General features: G+C 42.9%; 1 long non-coding RNA gene across 2 annotated transcripts; it reads left to right on the forward strand.

Annotated features, from left to right (window-relative positions):
* Positions 1-912: 912 nt before the first annotated feature.
* LOC125512796 (uncharacterized) lies at positions 913-6,891 on the forward strand. 2 transcript variants are annotated; one of them, XR_015608192.1, is made up of 5 exons: positions 913-1,558; positions 1,637-1,731; positions 3,690-3,927; positions 5,920-6,036; positions 6,572-6,851. It is a non-coding gene; the product is annotated as an uncharacterized LOC125512796 (long non-coding RNA). The 2 variants fall into 2 exon arrangements; XR_007285551.2 differs by having other exon boundaries at positions 3,690-6,036; positions 6,572-6,891.
* The last annotated feature ends 964 nt before the right edge of the window (positions 6,892-7,855 follow it).

Genomic DNA, 7,855 nt, shown 5'->3' on the forward strand with positions numbered 1-7,855 from the left:
AGCAGAGATAGCAACAACAAGATGCGTCAGTTTGGAGCAAGTACAAGGAGGGGAGAGAAGAAACACCACGGCGGAGAGAGCGGCAACGCAAGGTCCAACGACGAGAATTCTAGGGAGGACGGGAGTGCTGATGCTCGCGTGACGCGGTGCTCTGCTTGTGCCAGCGCAAGGGGTGAGCTGGGGACGGCGAGCAGGTTGACCACCCAGGAGGCCGACAGCCTACAGGGAGCAGCACCGCGAGCTCCCTCCCTTGCCGATGAAGTAAGCAGAATTGGAGACGCTCGAGCGCATCGGCGGCGGGCCACGGGATGCGTTGTGCATCGGTGTTCAGCGGGGCAATGAGGGGCTCAAGCGTGGACGGGGCGGCGACTCTACCCTGGACTTCATCCCTCCCTAGGAGTCGCCGGCATGGAGCCTCGCGACCCCTGCCGTCGGCCCGATGAGGTCACCGGTGCAGGCCCGGAAGGGAAGCAGCAACATGAAGGAAGAGGGGATACTGGAAGTGATGGTGTGGCCCTTCTGGTGGCAGAAGGCCGGATCCAGGCATGGCGGCGGCGGAGCCCCGTCGGAAGGAGTCAGAGTGGTGGCGGGAGAGGCTCACCGGGAGGAGGCGGAGGTGCCACGCCGCATCGCGTGGTCCGTGGTGCCGGCTCGTCGGCGGGGTGTGGGGGATGCAGACGTGGGGGCCGGTCTGGACCCAGCCATGGGGAGGCTCGCCGGTAAGGGGGAGGCGCGCGAGGGCGGGGATGGCGGCGGCTGGGAATCGGGGAGAGTGGGGAGAGGCAGGGAACGTGGAGTTGGAAGTTCAGGAACATCCTATACTGGACTATTCTGTTACCAGTAACAAAATATTATTCTGTTACCCTCGCGCTATATATAGATCGATCGACGTGAATCTTGTAAACTGACCGAAGCAATCATTCCCGACCAGAAAACAAAATGGAAAAAAGCCCCACACCCCCATCGTCTTTCACCAGGACCCCAATCCACCCCTGCATCATGCCGCCGCCCAAGCGTGCTCCCACCAGCGCGCCGCCGCCTCCTTCCTCCTCCGGCCAAGCTCGCCGCCGCCCCCGGTCCTCCTTCCTCCTCCGGCCAAGCTCGCCGCCGCCCCCGGTCCTCCTTCCTCCTCCGGCCAAGCGCGCCGCCGCCCCCGGTCCTCCTTCCTCCTCCGGCCAAGCGCGCTGCTGCCCCTGCCCCCCTCCTCCGGCCAAGCGCGCCACCGCCCCCGGTCATCGTGGCACGCCATCGCCGCCGGTGCGCCTTACCTCGTGCGCAGCCATGGCCCCTGATGCACCCCCACTGCTACCCTGTCCGCGGATCCCCACGGACGGCGTCGAGGTCATGGAGGTCGCCGCCTCCCGCGGCCATGGCAAAACACCTCCGCCGCTGGGCTAGCTCTAGCGCCCCCCCGTCCCATCTGCCCTCCCCCACCAGCAACTCTACTAGCGCGTCCGATGCTCCCTCCGGCGAGCAGCTGCGCGCCACGGGATAGCGCCCCCCCCCCCCCCCCCCCCCCGGTCCTCTGCATCCCGGTTTCTCTTCGTTACGACATTCAGTTACGGTTCAACAAAAAGAACAGCAGCAGTACATACATCTCTTTTCTCTCACTAATTTGTTTCTCTCTATGCTGCAGCACGAGGGAGGTTGGATGAACTGCACGAAAAAATGCTCAGTTCTACAGACAGCCCCCGCCGACCACACGGACTACTTCCTCCGGTCCTCATCCAGGTATGGGGCTCACATCAGTCCAACTATTCCTCCCTTATCCGTCCGAGCTCCTCCTGCCATGCTCCTTCACGTACGAGCTTTGCCGGCACTGATGCACGCCGCCACACGTTCAAAGAGTGTCTTGGAAAATGTTCAGAAGTTTGGTTCCATAAAAAATTGCACTTGTTCATCTCGAAACATCATGAAAGGTGAGAAGTCAAGGTGCCTAGCACCTGTTTGATGAAATGGCAAGCTAAATAATTACATTATAGATGCATATATCAACTTAGCTCAGTTGTGCATATGCCAGCATGATCTAACTTTCCCCCCAATCTGATGTGATTTTATCTGGATCAAATGGACTCACAGAAAAGTTGCACACAAATAGCATCTTCTAAAAAGGTTTAAGATCTATATCATAATTTGCCAGATAAAGAAATTTATATAGTACTCTTTAATCATTTTGTAGTCCCTCTAGAATGTTTGCTGATGGTTAGCAATAAGCAGACCAAAGCAGGGACAATTCATTCACATGTACGGAATGAACATATTTGATTTCTCATGAAACCTCTAAAAATCTAATTTCATAACCTTAAGAAATTACCAAATGGATGAGCAAATTACTATTACCATTGTACTGAATATTCTGAAGTGGTTAGTATACTAGAGAGTAAAACTGTGCCCTATTGTTTGGTTTAATTTCTGTTTAGTTTTGTGTTATGTTGTTTGCCCTAGTTGATCCGTGTGTTAATGCTTCTATGTTGTGCACTTCTAATTCCATCATGAAGGAAAGAAGATAAGCAAGCTAAGTACTTGTTTGGAAAGTTGGTAAGTTCGAATAGATAAACCTATAGAAGTTCATTGAAAAAGTTTGGTTTCGTTTAAAAATATGTGATTTTTGGTTGGAAAATAAGTGAGGAAATAGTTCACTTTGCTAACTCCTGCAGTTCTCTGGTTGGAAAATTAATGGTTCAATTTGCTGAGTCCTTTGGTCTACAAATTTATTTCTGTTTGTATGTAAGTAGCGTATGCAACAGAAAAAAGCGAACAGTTTTGTTCAAGGAAGTTCAAAAACTAACATACAGGAAGTTCTTGATTATTTGGGTTATTTTGTATGATTTATTTTTGCAGAATCTTGGTGTCATTTTGCGTTCCAGATAAAATTGTTACTGAGTGTACTGAGTCCCTACTGGCTGTAGCAACTTACTTTAAAAACCAAACCTTACTGTCTCCAGATTAGCAGAAACTAGTTATTACTTTCTTGGTTAAAAGAAGTGTATACACTTTACTATTTATAGATTCAGATTGTCGGAACAAGTTCTCATACACGCCTTTTGACTCTGTTACAACTTGCTAAAAGGGTTAGAATGTTATTGGTGTTGCAAAAATATCAGACGCCCTCAACTGAATAAGAAGTGTGTAGCGCAAGTTTAGGTATAACTACTGCAAGAGTTCAAAAATCTCAACGAACATAGCTCTAACCAAAGTTCAAGAATTGTTTCCTTCATAAATTAGTTTTCTTTTGGTTAATTTATTGTTCTTGGCAGTACAGACGTAGAGTCTTGTGTAGTACATGTGTGTATTGTCCATTGTATATTGTTATCACTTACCATACCATCATGGACAGAAATAAGAGAGATACATAGAGTCGTTCTATTAATCAACTTGCTAGCAACACTAGATACATTTCATCTTTGCAAAAATGTGATATATTTGGTGCAATTTCTGAATGATTTGATTTCAAATTTGAGCTATCGTGCAACTTAGTTAAAACATGCATTTTGGTTCAAACACCAAGTTTTGGACCACAGAGTTCATGTTTTAAAAGTTTGTATAAATTCCAAACAGTGTGTAAATTCCCATCGATTAGGTGCGCGTGTTGAGCGGCTACTGAACTTGTGTGGCTGCTGCTTTTGGACTGCCCATGAAGCACGTCATTATATAGCTCCTGTTTGTTCTGACTTCTTGTTTCTCTACAGCGGCCAAATCCCGGCACACCTGATAGTTCAAACTTACACCGACTGGCCTGCGACCAACTGCCCCGCCTCTACAAGCTCCTCGGGAATGACTTGGTAGTAGATGGGATCCCCCTACATCGGCAAAATCCCGGCGCACCCAGCCGCCGCTCGTGATCCCCGCTCCTTCAGCTCGACTTCGTCGGCGCAGTCAGTCCACAGGAGTAGGAGCGGCATGCCCGGCAACAAACAAGAACATAAGGCATGTGGTCGGAAATTTAAAGTTCTGCATACATTTGCCAAAGTTGTAGCTTCTTTCAAAGTTCAAAATGAAAAAGATATTTATTTCAACTTGTTCTAGCAAACCATGTGTGAGACATTGGCAGCATGTCTACACACTATGTAGCGCAGAATAATGTCCGGCGTAGTCAAACTCCTATCCCTGTTTGGGTAGATAGTCTAAACAGGACAATGTCAATCTCATAAATCCATTTCTCTATTCACCAAATGTTCTTTGGAGATAACAACCCCTGTAGTCCCTCAATCTCTCAAATTTGTTTGAAGCTGAGTGTACTTATTCTGATGCTCTGGTTGACCTTATGCTTGCAGCTGAGTTGGACTTCCTCCTATTCAAATGCTTGCAACTTTTAATTATGTTTTCTTCGAAAGATAGTTGCTGTAAAGTAGTACATGTGCTAGCATTTCAGTATAGCTTCCAAAAAAATGTGGTTAGAGTTCTCAATTTGTTTAGAAGAAGATAGGACGGGAAATCTTGAATGGAAAGCTCATATGAGTGTGGATAGTTTGAGTAAATTGGTGACGGGTGGAGATCATTCCTGTTGATTATTTTTTACAATAATTATAGGTCCACTAGAGAATTTCTTGAAGATTAGATAGGAGTGAAAAAAAAGTTTAGAAGTGATGCTAAAAACTGAGACGTTTCAAATTTAACATTATCTAATTTCTTTTCTATTATTTTCTTTAGTTTTGGTGTCTGAATTTGTGGATATATGCATTACAGCGGGTCCCAATATTTATTTCTTCAATTCTCTAACAAACAAGAGCTCTTTTTCAGTTCATAAAAAAATCACATACAGTTTTCTCTAGCAATTCATGATGCTTCTTCAGCGAGGACACCGTGCTGCACTGGCACCGCCACACATGTCCGGTTTTCTCTAGTATATTTGATGTATGACCTGCAGTAGTTCTTCAGTGCACACAGGAAAAAAACTAGCATTTCGATTAGTAAATTATTTTTTTAGTTCAGTTCAATTAATAAAATTACTTTAGTTCAAAATGTTACTCCCTCCTTCCCATATTGTTAGGCGCTTTAGATTTCAGCACGAAAATTAGCGCACATCGTTTGTTACTCGAGCTAACGTACAGGTACGAGAGACGGAGGCATGCACGACCTCAAAAAAAGGAAAGGGAGGCATGCACGATCTCCTTGACCACGTCTTTTAACTGCACGATCCCTTCATTACCTACTAGTACTCCTTAATTTCTAGGAATTTAGCGATCGTCAGGATATTTTAACTGCTCGAGAGAAGGATTTGTTTGCATGTGCCTTACATGTTGGGATTGCATGCAAAAGCTAATACGCCTAACAATTTGGGAAGGAGGGAGTACTAAATTTACTTCAGTTCAAACTAGCAATGGTAACGAGCTGTTCAATGTGGAGTTCGTGCAACATATAATGCAAAGTAGATAGCTGCAGGAAGAAAGGTACTTTATTTGATTTAGTTCTCCCATGATGCTTGTGTATTTCAATCCTCTAAGTTGCATTGCAAACGGCCAACAGTAGGGTTTTTTCAATGCTTTTATTGGAATTTTCAATGTATAGTTGCATTTCTTTTGCATCTCCTCACTGATAGCTGAACCCTGCTACTACTTCTTGGTGGGAATGGTTTGATATGTATGTCACTGCCTAGTATCATAAATATCCTAGCTAAATAGATCATGATTTTCTCGCTTTCGCCTATGTCTCTTATTGTGTTACCCCTTCCTCTTTTCATATAGCATATTCTGAACATCAGATGCTTTCAAAAATGTGTCGTGCAAGTCCAAGTATAAGTACTGCAGGAGTTCAAAAAATCTAACAATTTAAGCTCAACCCAATTTCAAAGAACTGTTTTCCTTCATAAATTGTATTTTTGTTAGTTTGTTGTCATGGACAGTACAGATTCACATTGCTCTGTAGTACATGTGTCCATTGATGTGTTCGAATCCCTTCCGTTCACTTTGATTCCTACAGGTGGTTCAATGTGTCGAGCGGCAGCAGCACTTGATCCCTAGTGGTTGCCCGCGCAAGGAGGATACAGGGACGCTACAGTGGTGGAGTCAGTACATGTAGTAGCTAGCTCAAGAAAAGGTATTGTCATGTAGCTTTGGTCTTACCATTGTGGTTTGTTGATTTTTTTTCTTGTGTTATTGCATGGGAAAATGAAAAATAAAGGAGTTTTCTTTTTACAATTGATGATGGGATTGCATGGTTTCATCCAGAAAAAAGTGTTATTGATAAACCAGCAGCAAGGATGATATGTTCATGAGCTGAGTCCACATGTTGTCATTTGCAAATCAATTTCTAAATGTCAGAATAAAAAAGCGAGACTCTGAGTGTTTGGTTTCATTGCACAAATAAAGTTCACATCCATGCCTTCTCAGACCTACATGTTCTACTTCTTATTTTAGTGACACACTCAGTTTAAGTTTCTTATTTTAATTCAGTACAATTTCTAATTTTAGTTAAGTTCAGTACAATTTGTTCTGTAAAATATAGTACATCAAGCAATTCTATTGAGCGTTTTCTGTTGATATGTGCCCAAGAAACAAGAGATTCTTATTGAGTACAAGCTCCAAGTTTGCAAATATATATATGTTGTATGATATATATTCTGTTCCTGTAGGAGGTTCAAAGACTGCCGTGTAGCAAGTTCAAGAGTTTAGTTTTGTGAAATAAGTGATTTCTTGGTTAATGCAATCCTCATGTGGAAGCACTAAAGCACGCTACCTGTTGAACTGATACCGAAGACAAGGAGCAGGACCAAGTGTGCTGGAAGTTTTTTTGTACCCATGTGCGGAAGCACTTTATTTTTTTGATAATTATTATTGTGTTCATGTGGGAAACTTCAAAAACATCTTGTTTAATAAGTTATTGAGCTAAAAATGGTATGGTTCATACATTCTCGTCGATCTCGTCGTAATTGTCCTTGTTTTTGTTTCCTGATGCAACTTTTGTGGTCAGTCCGGATGGAAGAAGGTGATTCGTCCTTGTTTTTGTGAGTTTCCTGATGCAACTTTTGTGGTCAGTCCAAATGGGAGAAGGTGATTCGTTCAAAGTGTAATTTTGTGACATTGACGTCCAAGTTCTACAACTGATCCGTACAAACAAAAATGAAACCATGCAAGTATAGGGACGACGATACAATAAACCGTTGAAAACGTATGAGCAAAAAATAAAAGTCTAGTTAGTGAAAACACGCTTAATACAAACCCATGCAAACATCAGTTCAAGTACTCTTCTTTCCGGAACCTTTAAAAATTACTCTCCGAAGAATACATCAGTACAAACGCACACGTAGATCAGTACAAGTATTCTGTTTTTTTTATGGAAAAACAACACGATGGGTCTCATCGTAATCCAAATTACTCTTTAACGGTTGCAAATTTAAGAAAACGTTCAACATGACTAAGTTTTGTATTTTCGATATCTTCCCAGCCGTATATTATTTGCCTCATTTCGACAAACTTTTAAAAAAATCGCGTTTGAAATCAAATTTGACCATATTCGAATTTGTTTTTAAATCGTAAGGAATTAGAAAAACATTTCAATATGAAAAAGTTGTGCATTTTACAAAGATTTCCAACGCTGTATTGTTTGCATCAATCGGACAAACCGTTTCCAAAAAATCGCGAAAATACATTTCGCTCAGAATTTCATCGTTTTCCAAATTACTTTTAAATCATATAGAATTAGAAAAAACAATAGATATATGGAAGATGCGGATTTTCACCAGCTTTCTAACGCCATCTTATTTGCTCAATTCCGACAAACCGTTTGAAAATTAAGTCCAAAATACGATTCGTGTTTTTGGTTTTGAAAAAAACGTTTTTTTTTTCAAAACTTCTCTTAAACCATAATGATTTTGCAAAAAAATTCAATATATTTGTAATGTAGATGTCAAGAGCTT

The sequence above is a fragment of the Triticum urartu genome, chromosome 6A, assembly GCF_056163025.1.
Source record: "Triticum urartu cultivar PI428250 chromosome 6A, HENAU_Tu73, whole genome shotgun sequence".
In the NCBI taxonomy this organism is placed as follows: domain Eukaryota; kingdom Viridiplantae; phylum Streptophyta; class Magnoliopsida; order Poales; family Poaceae; genus Triticum; species Triticum urartu.